The following is a 15,447-nucleotide window of genomic DNA, read 5'->3' on the forward strand; positions in this document are numbered from 1 at the left end:
CAGGACAGCACACAACTTGTTCTAAAATTCTTCTTTTGAGGAAACATCTGTCTCTCTTTCAGGATGCCAACCATCACATGGGTCTTCCAGCTTTAGCATATTTTTCAGCCATCTGCAATGTTTGCCTCCCACACACACGGGCTTAGTCACTGCACACAAACACACACCTCTGTCCAAACTTCAGTATCAAGCTTTACTATGAAAGACTGAAAAATCTCCTTGGAACCACCTTAAAGCTTCATAGCCCATGCGTATTTTTTTTTCAAGATTATTGTGTAACTACTTTATTTGTAATACATTTATCACTTTTAAGCTCTTTTGAATGTAAGGGAAATCACAGGAGAGAGACTGTTTTGGTTTTTTGGTTATTATTGTTTTCCCTTAGAGTCACAGGATGGAAGAAAGCCTGATATGTCCTTTGGTTTCACTTCCTACTAGGCAATCAGGGAGCCCACCCTTACATGGAAACTCTAATTCAGTATCATCTCATTTTTAAGTCAACTGGGGGTGGGGGCAGATGAAATTCTGTAGGTTCCTATGGTAAATTATTCCAGAGGTAAGAAACCTGTTTTCTCAAAAATTCCTTTTACATTTAGCTAAAGTATCTCTTATTGCATCTGCGAGTAAGTGTTAAGTTTCTGTTGCAGGACTCAATATAGTGAAGAACTAAGATCTGGGTTCCAGTTTGACCTCTGCTTTAGAAGAGTTGTGTGATTTGAGACCAGTCTGTGACTATTTTGTTTCTTAGCTTCCCCATCTGTAACACTGAGGAACATGGCACTCATGTCTGGAGGGTATGTGACTTTGGCACATTGGTCTAGTTTTTCTCACATGATGAATTTTGATAAATAGTGATTATTATTACTGCTCTGTACAAAGTACCTAATAAGAATAACTTTGGGAGCAGGAACTGGAACTCGTTTGGGTTTGTATCATTCACAGCCCTTTGATAATATTGTGGATATGATAGAATTATATATAAATGATTAACAAAAAAGTAAGAGAGTAAGTGTAGGAAACAACTGGCTTTTCTATTAACTAGCTCCATGACAGAGCAAATCATTTGCATTTCCTGAACCTTAGTTTCCTCAATTGTAAAATGGTTGTTTTATAAACAACACTTAGCAACTGAGTATTTATGAGTATCTATTCTGTTCTATCCGAACTCCCGAAAAGGAAGTTCTTCAGGCAAAATTTCTGGACTTATGAATTATTTCTTATTTATAACCTATTTTAAAAAAACTCTCAGATGTTTCAAATAACTACATTTAAAAGCATCTTTGAGAGGTGGTATTAGAAACATTGTCATCTTTTCTTGGTTAGATTCGAGATGAAAAGAGGTAAATACTGAGTTCCCATTCATTTCGGTATTACTTCATGGACAGCATAGGACCAGTACTTTAAATAGTTTTTTACTGGTTACCAAGTGAAAGTGGAGGTGGGGGAAAGAGGTGAAGGAGCAAACTCTAGAATGATTTCATTTCATTTCATTTCATTTGTTGTTCCGGTGACTAATGGCTTCAGCTTTCTCCCTGGAGTGTCTCCAAAGCTCTTTGCTAGATGTTCACCTTGACTCTGCCCAATATTTTCAACCTCAGCTAAATGAGACTGTGTTTTATGACAGTACAGAAGCTGAAGAAATGCAGCTTGTAAAGCCTGGGCATAATTCTATTTAGAGAGATAATAATAAACTCACACTATGTTAATTTAGCTCTATTGATTTCTTTGCTCAGAATTTTAGGTAGATCAGGGACAGAGGTATGTGATGGGGAAAAGGGGGATAATTCCTTGGTGGGGAGCCTTAAATACTCCGGAATTTCCTTTAACACCTGGCTCTTTTCTAAAGGTTCCAACACGAATAGTAATTCTAAGAAAATGAATTTTTTTTTGTCAGTTTCACCAAAGGCCCCTATCATTTCCCAAAGAGCACAGTAACCTTCAGTTAGGTGAATAAACCATGAGGCGGAGGATGTCAATCTCAGCATAATCTTCTCATCTGTTCCACTAAACTGCAAATTCTGCGGTGTTCCCAGTATATATGCCAATGTTGACTATGATACATATTAATTATACATAAATTTTAGTGATACATAAGCAGAAAAAGGTAAGAAGGACTATATTGCTAAGAGTATAAACTTACAGAGGCCTAGTCATGTGGTGGGATTCTACATTGGAATTACACAATATTTTGATGGGTAAGTGGCATTCCTTAGACTTTTGGGTAGACTACTTCGTAATACGAGAAAATTATTTGTCCAACTTCAAGTTAATTGATAACATCAATAAGAATACAATTCAGGTTAGTTGGTACAGTTTCACATTTTGCTCTCTTAATACTGGATTCATACCTTTATATTCAGCAGTTTATTTTGTGCCAATGACATCAACAAAAAGAAATCCAAACCCAAAGGAAATTTCCATGTTAAATCAAATAATTGTAAACGAGTTATTTCTTCTTAGCTCTCTAAATTCTATGCCAGTGATTCCATCAGATATAGAGCAAAGAGCCTTTCCTTTGAGAACTTCCTTTCCCACAAACTGATTAAAATTATACAAGCCAGGAAATCCTTTTAGAACAAACCAGGGTAAATTGATATGAATAAAAATAAGGTAAAATGAAAACAGTGGGTAGAGTCTGACATATTTATTTGTTAAAATATCATAGTTATAAGTGGCACATTACAATTCAGATTCCACTAACATTTATTTAATAACATTATCATATATCTCATTTAATGTTTATATTAAACTTGTAAGGTAGCTCTTACTATTCTCTCCCTTTCCTGAAGACAAGGAAATAGATGCAGAGAGAAATAAAATAATAGCCCCAAACAAGTACTTACTTAGTATGTGTGGGAATCCAAATTTGATTCTCATTTCATCTGACTGTAGGCCAGTGGTTGTTCTCATTTTGCTCATTTCTCATCCTTTTCTTCATTCAGCGAATCTGATGATTCTTGAGCATCAATAGTAGTGTTCCTCTCTGCAGTGAAAAGGTGGGAGATTTTCCCTGGGGGTCCATCAGAATCTATGTGTAGGATGATGCCTGTAGTTTGGAAAAGATGCCAGAGATCATTCTACTTCCTTATCACCTGCCCCGACCGACAATCTCTGCATTACTCCACACTGCACCATGGTGGTTTCATTTTAGCCTATTGACTTTAGAACTTCTTTCAGCTTTTCTATTTAATAACTCTATAGAAATTGTCCCCCCTCACACACACAAATTTACTAGGCAATTACTTTCATGAAATATTTCTGGGTTAGCATATTTCCTTCTCCCAGAAATAAATCTTGGGTTATATGGGGTAAGGAACTCTTACCATAGAGTTAGATTAAGGTTTCACTAGGATAAAACACTAATTCAGAGGTTACTCTATGAAGCTAGAAATCTCTCTTCTGTCACATCTTTGCATTTCTCATGTAGTGAAACTCTTTGTGCCTATGGTGGCTTAATGAATAGGAATCATTTCACTTAAGCTCACTCTGATACCCAAGGCTCAAATGCTCCCTAACATACTTCCAGGGTGGGGATTTAATTCCTGTTACCACTCCCTACCTGCAGGTCCTTTATTTCTTGGCCAAAATTATGTCTAGTTTTCCTTGAGGCTCTCCATCTGAGCCATGCTTAACATCGCCTACCATTTTCACCCCTCCTCTATGGTACTCTGGCATCTCAGCCAGGCTACATCCATTCTTAATACCCTATTGTGTGTTTTACTAGTTTCCTTTTTCTTTCTTCACAGTCTCCTTCAAGGTATACTTGTAAAAACAAAGCAAAACTTAATAGCAAAATGAAGTGGTGACTTTTGTGATATTGAACTGGGCACAGGGACAACACAATATTCGAGCATAGGGCCTCACTAAATGGTGCCCTTAACCCCCTGGAAATAATATCAAGTTGGCTGAGTTTTATGTTTAGTCTTTAGGACTGAAGTTATATGTTCATATAGCTTTATGTTCAGTCTTTGGGACTCACTCTGCCTGCTAAAAGGGATGTGTCTTCTTTCTCTCTGTGTTGTTGATGGTTTCAGTATCAAAATGATATTCTTGCAAAATTATTGGCACAACCTTTACAGGTTTTACCTGAGGAAAAGGAGCTGTTACTTTTCATACAAAGGCAGCTGTAGAAGCCAAACCATGGGAGGACTTTTCAGCTGGCCTTGGTTGTTCTAAAACTCTCGTTGGAGCAGCTGGGAGCTGATGACCCTGCTTCTAAACTCAGAAATTTAGTGAAAGGAGAGAGCCGCATAATTTACATATTAATCTCCATCTTTCTATTACTTTCAGTGAGCTGTTTAGGCTCTAACATTTGTGGATGCCCCAAAATGGTATAATTTCAGGAACAGATGTAATTTTCAACCTCTGTCAGGATATCTGAAATTTTACTCTGAGAGATTCATGCTTGTGGGACTCTCTTCCTGAGTCCCATATAGACATGTAAACACCATTAGGAGATACGATATTTTAAGCCTTATACTTTTTTGCACTTAAACACCTTAAGGCAATGTCAGTCCACACCTGAGGGATTATTCATTGACAACCGGCTGAAAGCAAAATAATAAGAAAAACAGTGGTTCTCAGAATCAGTATGCCAGGGAATGGTGCTAAAAAAAACCCTAAGCGAAACAAAAGGCAGGGACAAACTTTGACAAGCTCACACCTTTTTGGTCCTCCATATGTGGGTAATCAGCTTTCCATTACAAGAGGCTTTGGCACATACAATTGTAGGACATATATTACAGGTCATGTTAGAAATTAACTAGTGAACATTAGTTTCTAATAGTGGACAGACTAGTATGCATATTAGGATGTGGAATACTTTATTTCTCAGCAACCAGTGAAAATATAATCACAAAGTGGGATGTGTGTTTGTCTCTCAAGTAGACGGCTGATATTTTTGCTTTTGTTAGCTAGTTACTCATTTGGATATTTGTGGCTCATCTCCCTTCTTTGGAGAGATCAGAAGGGCTTCCTTGGACAGGATGGGAAGGAGAGAAAAATCTTCTCTCAGAGTAGAGAGTTTGTGGACCTAGACCATGACTGCTCAACTGGGTCTAAGAGCACGCTGGCCAGATTATAGGGGGATGTCCTACTGTGTCATCAAATCAGAAGCAATCAGAAGTAGAAGTTGGGAGAAGAGTTCAGACAGAGAAGATGAGAGCAGAAGGAGCAGATCGTCATCATCAATGAGTTTTTGAGACAAATGATACACATTGAGGAATGGGGCCTGGTGTTGAATCTGTACACATTCCTGCTACTCATTGCTTGGTTGGCTAGATCTGTTCCTTGGGCCTGGGATGGGATGGATCTGTTCTTGTCTATTTTCTGTGTGTGTGTGTGTGTGTGTGTGTGTGCGTGCATGTGTGTGTGTCTGTTGAGTACTTCCTGTGGCCTCCCTGCTATGCCCTTGTGAATATAATCACCACCACCAATTATGCTTACTATTAAGCACTGTGATAAGTGCTTTGCACATTTTACTCATTTTGTCCTCACAAATATCCCATTAGGGGAATGTTATCTTTATTTTCCATATGAAGAAACAAGCCTGATGATGTCAGGAAACATGCCCAAGGTTACATGGGATTTAAATGGTGGAGATGGAAATTAAACTCATTTTTTTTTCTTTCTCTAAAATTTATGGTCTTAACTACTATACTTTAGAGCTAGGGCTATATCCTTAACATTAATGAAAACAAAGAAGTCAAGAATTTCCATAACATGGCTGGGTAATTAAAATTAAGCTCATTGGCTTATTGGATAGGAGAAACCCCTGGAAGCAAAGAAAAAGTTACTCATTCTTTGGTTTTGCTTATACCCACCCCATCCTCCTGTCAACTGTGCCATGTGGATAAGGGAATCCAGGGTATGTGGTTAACGACTGAATCCAGAGCTCTCTCGCAAAGATAAGCTCTTGTGAAGAATTATACAGAATATAATGAAAGAAGTTTTGTAGAAGAAATGATGAAATAAAGAAAAAGTTTCTGTCAGGTCCAAAGCCCTACTCTTGGTGCTGTGTGACATGGATCTCATGTCACTGCTGCCCCCCAGGAACTTAAAAATGTGCTGACAATGTTATTCCAAAGCATGATACTACTCATAGGACCAGAGAAGAATTACGTAATCAAACTTGTAAGAGGTGCTACTAGGTAGTTTTATTGATAAATAATCGGTATCGACCATGTGCGGTATGAAGAACTGCAAAGACTGACAAGAAAGCTTTCATGGAGAGAGAAAAACACTCTTAACAAGTCCTTGAATGATAGATGGGTTTGAGCTAAGTGGTGAGGCCAAGGCAATAGAAACGGAATGAGCAAAACCATGGGAAACAATATAGGATATGGTGCAGACTTGGTACAGAGGACTGGTGGCAGATAAGGTTGAGAAAGTGGACTAAAGCAGAGTGTGTCAGACCAGGTTATCTAGGTAGTAAGGAGAAATCTAAAACCTTCCTTCTGAATTCTCATTATATTCCTCTTTCCAAGCTTCAAAGTTAACCCTTCCTTCTTCTTTCTTTACTCTACAGTCCAAGACACACTTATCCAATCGATGCTTTTACATATTGAAAGTGGCCCTGGGCTTTCAAAAGCCATGGGTATTTGGGATGCTGCGTCCCAAGGAAGTGATCTTCGTAAGGAGAGTAGTGGGGCAGATACAGTAGGTGGCGCTCTCTGACAAAGACAGGAAGAGCCAGCACCCTGTGATCACGCAAGATCAGACTTAAGCTCCACCCTTCCTTAAAACTGTGGTGAGGAGCTTTCCCAACCAGATAAAGGTACCACCATGCTTTGGTTAGTGTTATTTCTTACAGCTCTTAAATAAGTTATTAAAGTTTATTTTGGCAGATGAAATTGAGAGTTCCATTAAGAGCTCTTCATATTCCGCCTAGATGTCAAGTAGATGGTAGTCTTTCAAAGAAAAACAACTTGCATGCCCGTTGAAAGTCTACTTTATTTCTTTTCTAGTACTTAGGTTTTGTATGATATTACTAAACATTATGGCAATAGATAATCAGCAATTATAGCCTTTTCCCAGAAATGTGAAGAAAAGTTTGTTTCTGTTGGAGATGGATGGAATATTTAGAATATTTATGTTCAATGTAGGTGGGACATGAGGTGTTGCTATGGTAATGTATTCTGGGGCCTTTTTCTTGACCCAGTGGAAGGAGAGTGCTGGGCTCAGGTCTTGACACTGAATAGGGAGTCAGAAAAGAGTGACTTGAGCATCCACTCTCTCCATATTTCGTGTTCAAGAAAGTAGGATATTTTATATTTGTCCACTTTTCCTTCACTTTTTATTCCCCTGAAGCTTGCAGCAAAAGTATCAAGGGCTAAGTAGAAGCATTAGGGCCACCTAGGGCAGCCTTGTGACATTTTGTTTTTCAGAATCAGCTAATTCCCTTTCCTTTCCTATTTTCCTTTTCTTGTAAATGCTGTGATGCTCTCTGGCGATGATGTCCCCACGCTCTTCCATTCTACTGGATCTATTGCCTCAGCATTGTCCCCCACCATTAAAACAAACCTGTTTCATGCCTGTGATAACCTAATATTTCAGTTCTTCTAGTACTATTGTGACTTCAAAGTTTCTTAAAGTTCATAATTACACTTGTACTTGTGCAACTACTTGACCCAATTCTAGATTTGAGTCAAGTTTAAAATATGTTCGCTGTATTCAAGACCCCTTACTTGTTGATACATAGACACTAAGAGCTGAAAGTGTTAAATACTCCTTCCCTCCAATTACATTTTAACATTATGCTCACTTAACAAAGGGAGTGAAGAATTTCAGGCACAGGTCACGTTGATGAAGGAGATGATTTGGGGGTAGGTAGGTCATTTAGTTCTGTTAAATCACACTGTCTTTGAGGAGAGCTATATATGGCAACCAAATCTCCTGGGATCCTTCTTCTGCAGCCCTGTGATCTGCCAGTATGTAGTGTGGCATACCCAGATAGAAATAATCCTGCTGAAGCAACATTCTAGAAGGGCTGTTGCTAATGTTTGTTTACTCTAATCACCAGAATCTTGATTTTGATTGTCCATTGGGCACATCCAGTCCAGCTCATTTATTCATTGCAGTATTTGCTGGGGAGTTTCACATTGGTTCTTATAATGAACACAAAAAGGATTAAATGAGGATAATTAAACCCATATCAAAGAATGTACTATGTCCAAGTTCTGAATAGTTAACAGCAAATGTGCACAGGCACATGCACAAAAGAAACTACAAATAGTATATACTCAAGCAATAGCAGGGTCTTAACTCATCAGAGAACTGGTAATAGATTTAGCCAGGAATGCCTCAGGGAAATGTCTATGCTGGATCCATGTATAAGTCTCCATCTTTCCTCCTACTTTTCATCTAAATCTAGGACATGATTTCACGGTCTTCTCTGTGGCATGTTATTCCATGTTTCTCATAAGTCTGTATTGGGATGGTTACTTCTTGAATCAGAGTTCTTAAACTATTGAGGATTATTAGGCTCTGTCTGAAACTGCTTGGAGTTCACACTTTAAGGTGAGTTTCTGTCAGCTGTTTCTTTAGCTCTAATTACTCCTCTCCCTAAGTACTACTCCTGGGTCTGTGTAAGGCTGGAAGTTCTGGAGATTTTTTTTTTTCCCAGTCAGTTCATAGCACTGCTAACCTGGGAATGGCCTAACTCTCTCTTATGCCTCACTTCATTTTTTTCAGCTCTCTCACTTAGTGGAAGCTGTGTGTATAGTTATATATATAACTCTGGCTTTTAATTGAGGAGAAAACAACATCCAAGTCAAGAACTACCCAGAAGGGCACCTGGGTGACTCAGTCGGGTAAGATCCCAGGGTCTTGGGATTGAGTCCTGCATCAGGCTCCCTGCTCAGCAAGGAGTCTGTTTCTCCCTCTACTCCTCCCCCCTGCTTGTGATCTCTCTCTCTTTCAAATAAATAAATAAGGTCTATGAAAGAAAAACAACTTGCCAAAAATCTTTGCCATCATGAAAGTGTTATTAACTTTAGGCTAATTTCTCCAACTTTTTGGTGTGTGTGGAGGCCTTTAACCATTTTTTGCCCGTTCAGTTATGCAACCCAAGATCTTTCTTCATCCTTGGGTACTCATCCTCATTCTTGTCTTGGGGGCCAAGACAGCAAGCAGTGTAGCCCCTTTTCTTAAAGGCACACTCTGCTGAATGCTGTAGCCCTTTTTCTAAAGGGAAACCAGTACAAAGAAAACAGGCAGTGTTGCTAAAAGCAACAAACTGTGAATAGTGGGATAGGTCAGAGAGAGGAGAACAGCTTTTTCCCACAGAAAGAACCAAGTCCTGAGAATATCCCCTCCCTAATAAACTCTTCACTACCTTAGTGGCTGGTTGCTGGGGACTCGGGTATTAGCAGTCAGTGAGGTTTCAGACTTTGTCTCCACACATAATCAAGCTGCACCAGTTTTCTTACTTTCTCTCTCTGAAGGCTGTGGTTGAAACTAAGGTGGTCACTCTTGTTTTGGGTTGGAGGTTAATTTCGGAACTGAACTGGGGATCACAAAGTCTCAGAAGGACTAAGGACAGGTTATAGTTTTTGTTGAACTGTAAAATGTGTTTATCATTTGAGCACCATTGTTTAAGAAATGTCATGATTCAAGTTGATGTGAAAATGTGTGTGTTTCTGTGTGGGTGGGTCTCTGTGTGTATGTCTGTGTATCTGTGTGTGCCTATGTATGTCTGTGTGTGTGTCTGTATTCATATGATTCCTTTCTCAGCTATTAAAGCCCTACCAAGATTCACTGCTTTCTTCCCCCAATAAACAATCATCATTACGTATTGAATTTACTGGAAATAACAGATAGCAAGGGTTTATTTTATTATTACTATAAATCAGTAGTACCAGAAAGATGTTGGCTTGGTAGGTCTGGGCATCTTCGAGTTCCCTAAAAGTTGGAGTTTTTTAAAAATCAAAAGGGTATTGACTCTGGGTCCTGAGATTTCTTTTCTGTTTAGGAGCAGGATAGATGAGGGAGAATACTTTTAAGAGCCTTCTTGTAAACATGTTTCTCCCAGTTACTGCCTGAATGAGTGGCTTGAACATTTGGGTTCTTTTTATAGGGAAGTTTTTCTTTATTGGAGTGAAGGAAGCTAAAATGCCCTGAGAACTGAGGCTGCTTTGTGCAGCACTTAACACAGCAGCACGAAGGTGCTCAGGATGTATTTGCTGACTAAGTGATTGAAAAGTCAGCCCTGATCTGCTGTTCAACTCCTTTCTCTATTAATAAAAACAAATGTAATCCTGGCACACAAACTGTAATCTGGAAATGGGTTTTAGAAATCCCCTGTACTGAATAAATGGGCCATTAAAGCCCATCATTATCAAGGTTAAGAAAGTACATTAGACAAGACCAAGGTGGGAGCTGAAGGGGAGGAGGAGATGTATTTATTTATTTCAAGATATTGATAGAGAAACAAAAATGTTTGCCTCTAAGTTTTGATCTGCCTAATAGTCTTACCAACAGCCTGAAATATCGTAATGTCTGGAAATTGTCAAGAACTGTGAAGGGTTGAGATTCTACCCTACCTGTAATCTAATACATTGGCCTGCTACAGCTTTAGAGATAATGGCAGAAGACACAAGACTTCTGGATAAGAGACAGATAACTTTATTACTCAGAGAAATAGTAGAGTATCAGAATTTTCTTGTGGCAGTTTGCTGAGCCCCAATTCCTACAAAGTGCCTCAGAGAGGGCCAGGTGCCACTTGTATATGCAGTAGGTTGCATGGCAAGAGAGGAACCCTGAATTGGGGAACCCAAAGCCATTACAATGGACAGTAAGTTGGCCTGCCCTTTGCTCTGGAAAGAACACCATATCTTCCAAGGTTACTTTCTATACAAACATCCTTGATAAGATAATCCAAAACAAAGGGAGTCATTACCTCTGCTCATGAGATGTGCAGAATGAGAGTCCCATGGAGAAACCATCTTGAAAGAATGTAGTATCCATGCCCGACATGTCTTGTCTTTTTTCCACTGCTATCTCTAGGCCACCATCTTAATTGGAATGCAATGGTTCTCACTGGCTCCAGTCTCTGTTCTGAAGCTGGGCTTGGAAATACTTTATTTTCCTTGAGTCTGAACCATTAAGGATTCCCAGGGGTCTTTGCAATCAAGAAAGATGACAAATGAAGTAGGTCTCTGGTAGGAGGAAGTAATTTTTTCTGGGGCCAATAGTGACACATAATGGACCTGGACACAAGGAGGAGAGAATAAATAGGAGAGGAGAGAATACAGTGTGGGAATGATGGGCAAATGAAGAATAAGAAAGAAAGAGAGAGGACATTTCCCTTTGTAATAAAAGGGCTGTTGTATTGTGGGAAAGGAGAAATAAAGTGAACAGTTATCTGACAGAGATTGACAACCACTGTTTATGACAAGCATATTGGAGAGCAGAAAACAAGAGAAAGAGAAGGAGAGAAAAAAGGAGAAGGGGAAAATCTAACTGCATTAATTAAGATTTTTCCTTGAGTATTTCTATCTGCCATTTCCAACAGAATCAAGGACAGTTATTTAGCATCTATTTATGAAAAGTAAAGCAATGAGTCATAGCATACTGGTAAGGCTAAGGCCCCAGAGGAAACTGTGTGGGTAGCAAAGAAATCAAGCTCTCATATATTGAACTAGCTGCGAAAGATAAAGATACTTGAAAAAAGAAGTCGCTCTATTTAGTATAGTGACCAATTTAAGGAAACTTGAAGAAAACATGTTATTTAAGTAAAAGGCGAATGTTTGATGGCTATAACTTACCAAGAAACTTAAAATAATCCAGAATTTTCTATAGGTGAGAATGGGGACTCCACCAGCACCAGCTGACTTGGATTGTGAATGGTGCCTGTATCCACAAGGCATCATCTTGACGGAACTTCTTAATCTTCTCAACACACATCCAAGTAAACCTCTTTAACAGCAGAGGAAACACTGGCACAAAAGATGAACAGCTTGCTCATCAGTGGACCAAAAACATGAACCAAGTCACCTGACTTTGAGCCCAGATTTTGACCCACGATGTTAAACTGTAATGGAAAATAATAAAGTAGAAAAGCGAGGAAGAAAATATGTCATTTCTTCCTCTCTCTTTGCTCAAAGTTGACCCTCCTCACTAAGGTAGTGGGAAATCCTATAACACATAGCTATTTTCCCACTGACTCACAGAACTGCTTCATACAAGGAACAAGAGCAAGGGCAAACAGATGTATGAGTGAAGGGAAGTGCTCTTCAAATGGGCAGAGATGAGCAGCCTACCCTTGGGATCTTTCTTCCAGAAGGACCTCGGTTTGTAAAAGGCAGAGAGAAAGAGCTTTCTAAAGAAGCTACCCTTAACAGTAGTTTTGGGTTCTTACATTCTAATTTTTTTTAAAGCAGCTGAAATTCCTCATGGAACACTGTGGTCTTTCTTATCATCATTCAAATGATTCAACCTGCCATACTGGAAATTTGTTGATCTTGAGGCCCAGCTTTCCTGAAGAACACCTACATGGTCTTGTACAAGTCCTGGAATCCATGGAGAGGATGAGATAATGGGAAGAGAGTATCAAGTCCTGGACAAATGAAAATAATCATTATTATTATGTAAGCAGCATCCCAAATCCATCTTCCTTTCCTAAGGAGATGGTAACTTATATTAGCCCCGTCCAGAAAAGAAATTCTAGCCAATTTTCTTTTTATCTCCAACCACCAACATCCCGCCACTGGTCTTATCTAGCACAATGCCATTCCTATTCTTTTTTCCTTTCTTCTTCCTCCTCTTCTTCTTCCCTCTTCCTCCTCCTTCTCTTCCACCTCCTAGTCCTTCTCTTTCTCTTCCCTCCCCTTCCTCTCCCTCCTCCCCTCCTCCTCTCCCTCCCCCCACCTCTCTCCTCCTCCTCCCCCTTCTCCTCTTCCTCTTCCTTCTCCTCCTCCTTCTTCGTCGTCGTCGTCTTCTTTTTCTTCTTCTCTATTTCCTCCTGTAGAATGTAAATACTACTTTTAATCTTATGTAGATATTGTTCAATGATTATCATTCTATTCTGTGTGTTCTCTATGTATTGATCCTATAAATATTGGCTGCCACAGAGTGTAAATCTCTCAAGGGCATAGAATCTGTTACTGTGAGCACTGTCTCCATAAGTGACAAACACAAATAGGTGTTGGGGAAAATACTTTGTGTTACCTTGAAGACAAGGTTGACAGTGGTAATGATGGTAATCTTCTTCACAGTTTACTGAAAGTAAGGAAAGTGGTAAAGTTATTCCTAAAAGCCTTAGAAAAAGAGCCTTAGATACAATCAAAATTATGGAGAGGGAGCAAAAATAGGGGGAAAAAAGGAAGAAAAAAAAAAGAAAAGGGAGAATGCCCTAGACTTGCCCTTTTTAGTTTATGGAGAGCATTTCCACTTATACATTGCATCATTATGTGAAATTCAACATGCCTTAAACCAAACTCTCTATTTTCCCTCTCAAAGCAGCCCTCCTGATTAGCGTCCCTATTTCAGATTTATTCTTACAGCTTTCTAAGCTCAAAACCCCTGAGTCATTTATTACCGCCGCCTCTTCCATACACTCATATCCAATCAGTAATCAAGTCCTGTTGTTTCTGCCTTCAAAATAATTTCCATATCTTTCCCTTTCTGTTACCATGGATACCACTGAATCTCTTTTTTTGCTTCATGCCTGGACAACTGCAATAACTTCCTGAGTCTCTTGGCTCCAATCTACCCTGAATACAGCTGCTGTGGAATAATTTCTTTTGTCGTGTCACACTGCTGTCCAAAAACCTTCAGTGGCTGCTTACTGTTGTCCTTTAAAGTCCAAATTCTTTAAGGTAACTTGCAAGGTCTTCTATAATCTGACCATATGTAAAGGATCCTGGCTATACATCATGCCTTTGTGCAAAATTGAGAAGGCGACCCCTTGTGGGCTGCTTGGAGAGCGAAGCAAGCCTCGTGTGAGCTGTAAAGGTAGTTGCATACTCAGGGTGCATGCTCTCTGCTGCAAGGTATACAGTGCCCTTGGAGAGCAGGGCACAGGCTGTTCTTCCGCCCCCAACCACTTAGAGGCCCTTGCCAGTCACAACCTCTACGGCCATTGGCAGGGTCCTGCAGCTTACCTGTTCAACCTGCTTTCTCTTTGCTCCTAGGCTCAGGTCTCCTCGCAGACAACTTTGTTTGCCTTGAACATGCTGTTCTTAATTTTACCAGTGTACCTTGACTCATGTTTTTTGCATTTCCTGAAATATAATTCTGCTTCCTCATAGCTGGATAACACCTTCTTGTCCTTCAAAAATTACCTTCCATGTTACTCCTCTGGGAAGTTTTTTCTAAGTCCGCAGTTGAAAAAACTGACTTTCTTTGTTCCCATCACCCTATGCATTCTCAGTCATAGCACGAGCAGGTCAAATTTGGTAACCCACAACTTAGATGTGCCACAGTATGTACTTCTCAATTTTTTGGTAACTAATTTCACCTTGCTCTGGAGTTTTCATGTCTGGCAATGCTGGAAAACCTTAAACTTGCCCATTTCAAGGTAGCCCTGTCTCTTTTGGATAAGGGAGTTGATGGAGTCTGAGCAGGGGAATATTTGCATGAACCAATTGTGTCCAGGAAGAGGTTATTTACATGTTTTTCTCCTTTGCTTCCTTCTGGGCCTATGCTTTAGCATCTCTCACCTGGTCTTTGGGAGTCAGTCCCTAATCACGTTAAAGCCACTATGGATCATCAGCTGTTATAACTTGGTTCTGCTCCTCTAGAAGGGGTACCACATAGTGATTGCTCCCAAAGAGCTTGGCCATTGCCTCCTGTCAGTTAGGCTCCGTATTTGCTCTTGTTACTGCTTCAGATCCCCCGTGACTCTCTTCCATTCCCTGCTTGAGCTATCTTTGCCTCTAACAAGTTCACAGCCAGCACTTATGGTTCACATTCCATGAGGCCTCCAGAAGTTTCTGAATTCCTTCTACATCATATAAGCACCATACCAGTCATTTGCCATCCCAGGCTCATCTCTGCAGATGCCTCCTCCACTCTTTGCTGCTAGGCCAGCTTGAACAGTCTGGGAAAACAGAACACTGGCATGGATGCTCTTGATTTTGGCATCAACATGTTGAGGGCTTTTGTGACAATCTCTACTACTGCAAAATCTTCCTGTCTCCATACACACCTGACTGCTGTACTGGGGATATATTCAGGAACCCATGATCATTCTCTCCATTTTCTGGTCTTCATTAGATCTCCCTGTCTAACCACTGTCCCTCAAGTCAGAAATTCTTTCCACTTCCTTCTTACCAATTAAGTGGGTGGCAACTTCCTTTAAATTGTAATCCTTACATTTCTGTCTATCTAGGGCTTATAATAATATTTTATGTTTCAAATTTTCAACTTTTGCTCTTGGTATGAAAAGGCAAGCTATTGAACTTTAGGAATAGCTTTATTTCTGAGTAAACTCTGACTTTCATTACT

General features: G+C 39.7%; 1 long non-coding RNA gene across 1 annotated transcript; it reads right to left on the bottom strand.

Moving 5' to 3' along the window:
- Positions 1 to 2,752: 2,752 nt before the first annotated feature.
- Positions 2,753 to 12,024, bottom strand: LOC117803549. The gene is made up of 3 exons (XR_004627505.1): positions 11,766 to 12,024; positions 10,898 to 11,207; positions 2,753 to 3,046 (listed from the first exon to the last, which is right to left on the bottom strand). It is a non-coding gene; the product is annotated as an uncharacterized LOC117803549 (long non-coding RNA).
- Positions 12,025 to 15,447: the final 3,423 nt, after the last annotated feature.

This window comes from Ailuropoda melanoleuca, chromosome 8 (assembly GCF_002007445.2).
Source record: "Ailuropoda melanoleuca isolate Jingjing chromosome 8, ASM200744v2, whole genome shotgun sequence".
Lineage (NCBI taxonomy): Eukaryota > Metazoa > Chordata > Mammalia > Carnivora > Ursidae > Ailuropoda > Ailuropoda melanoleuca.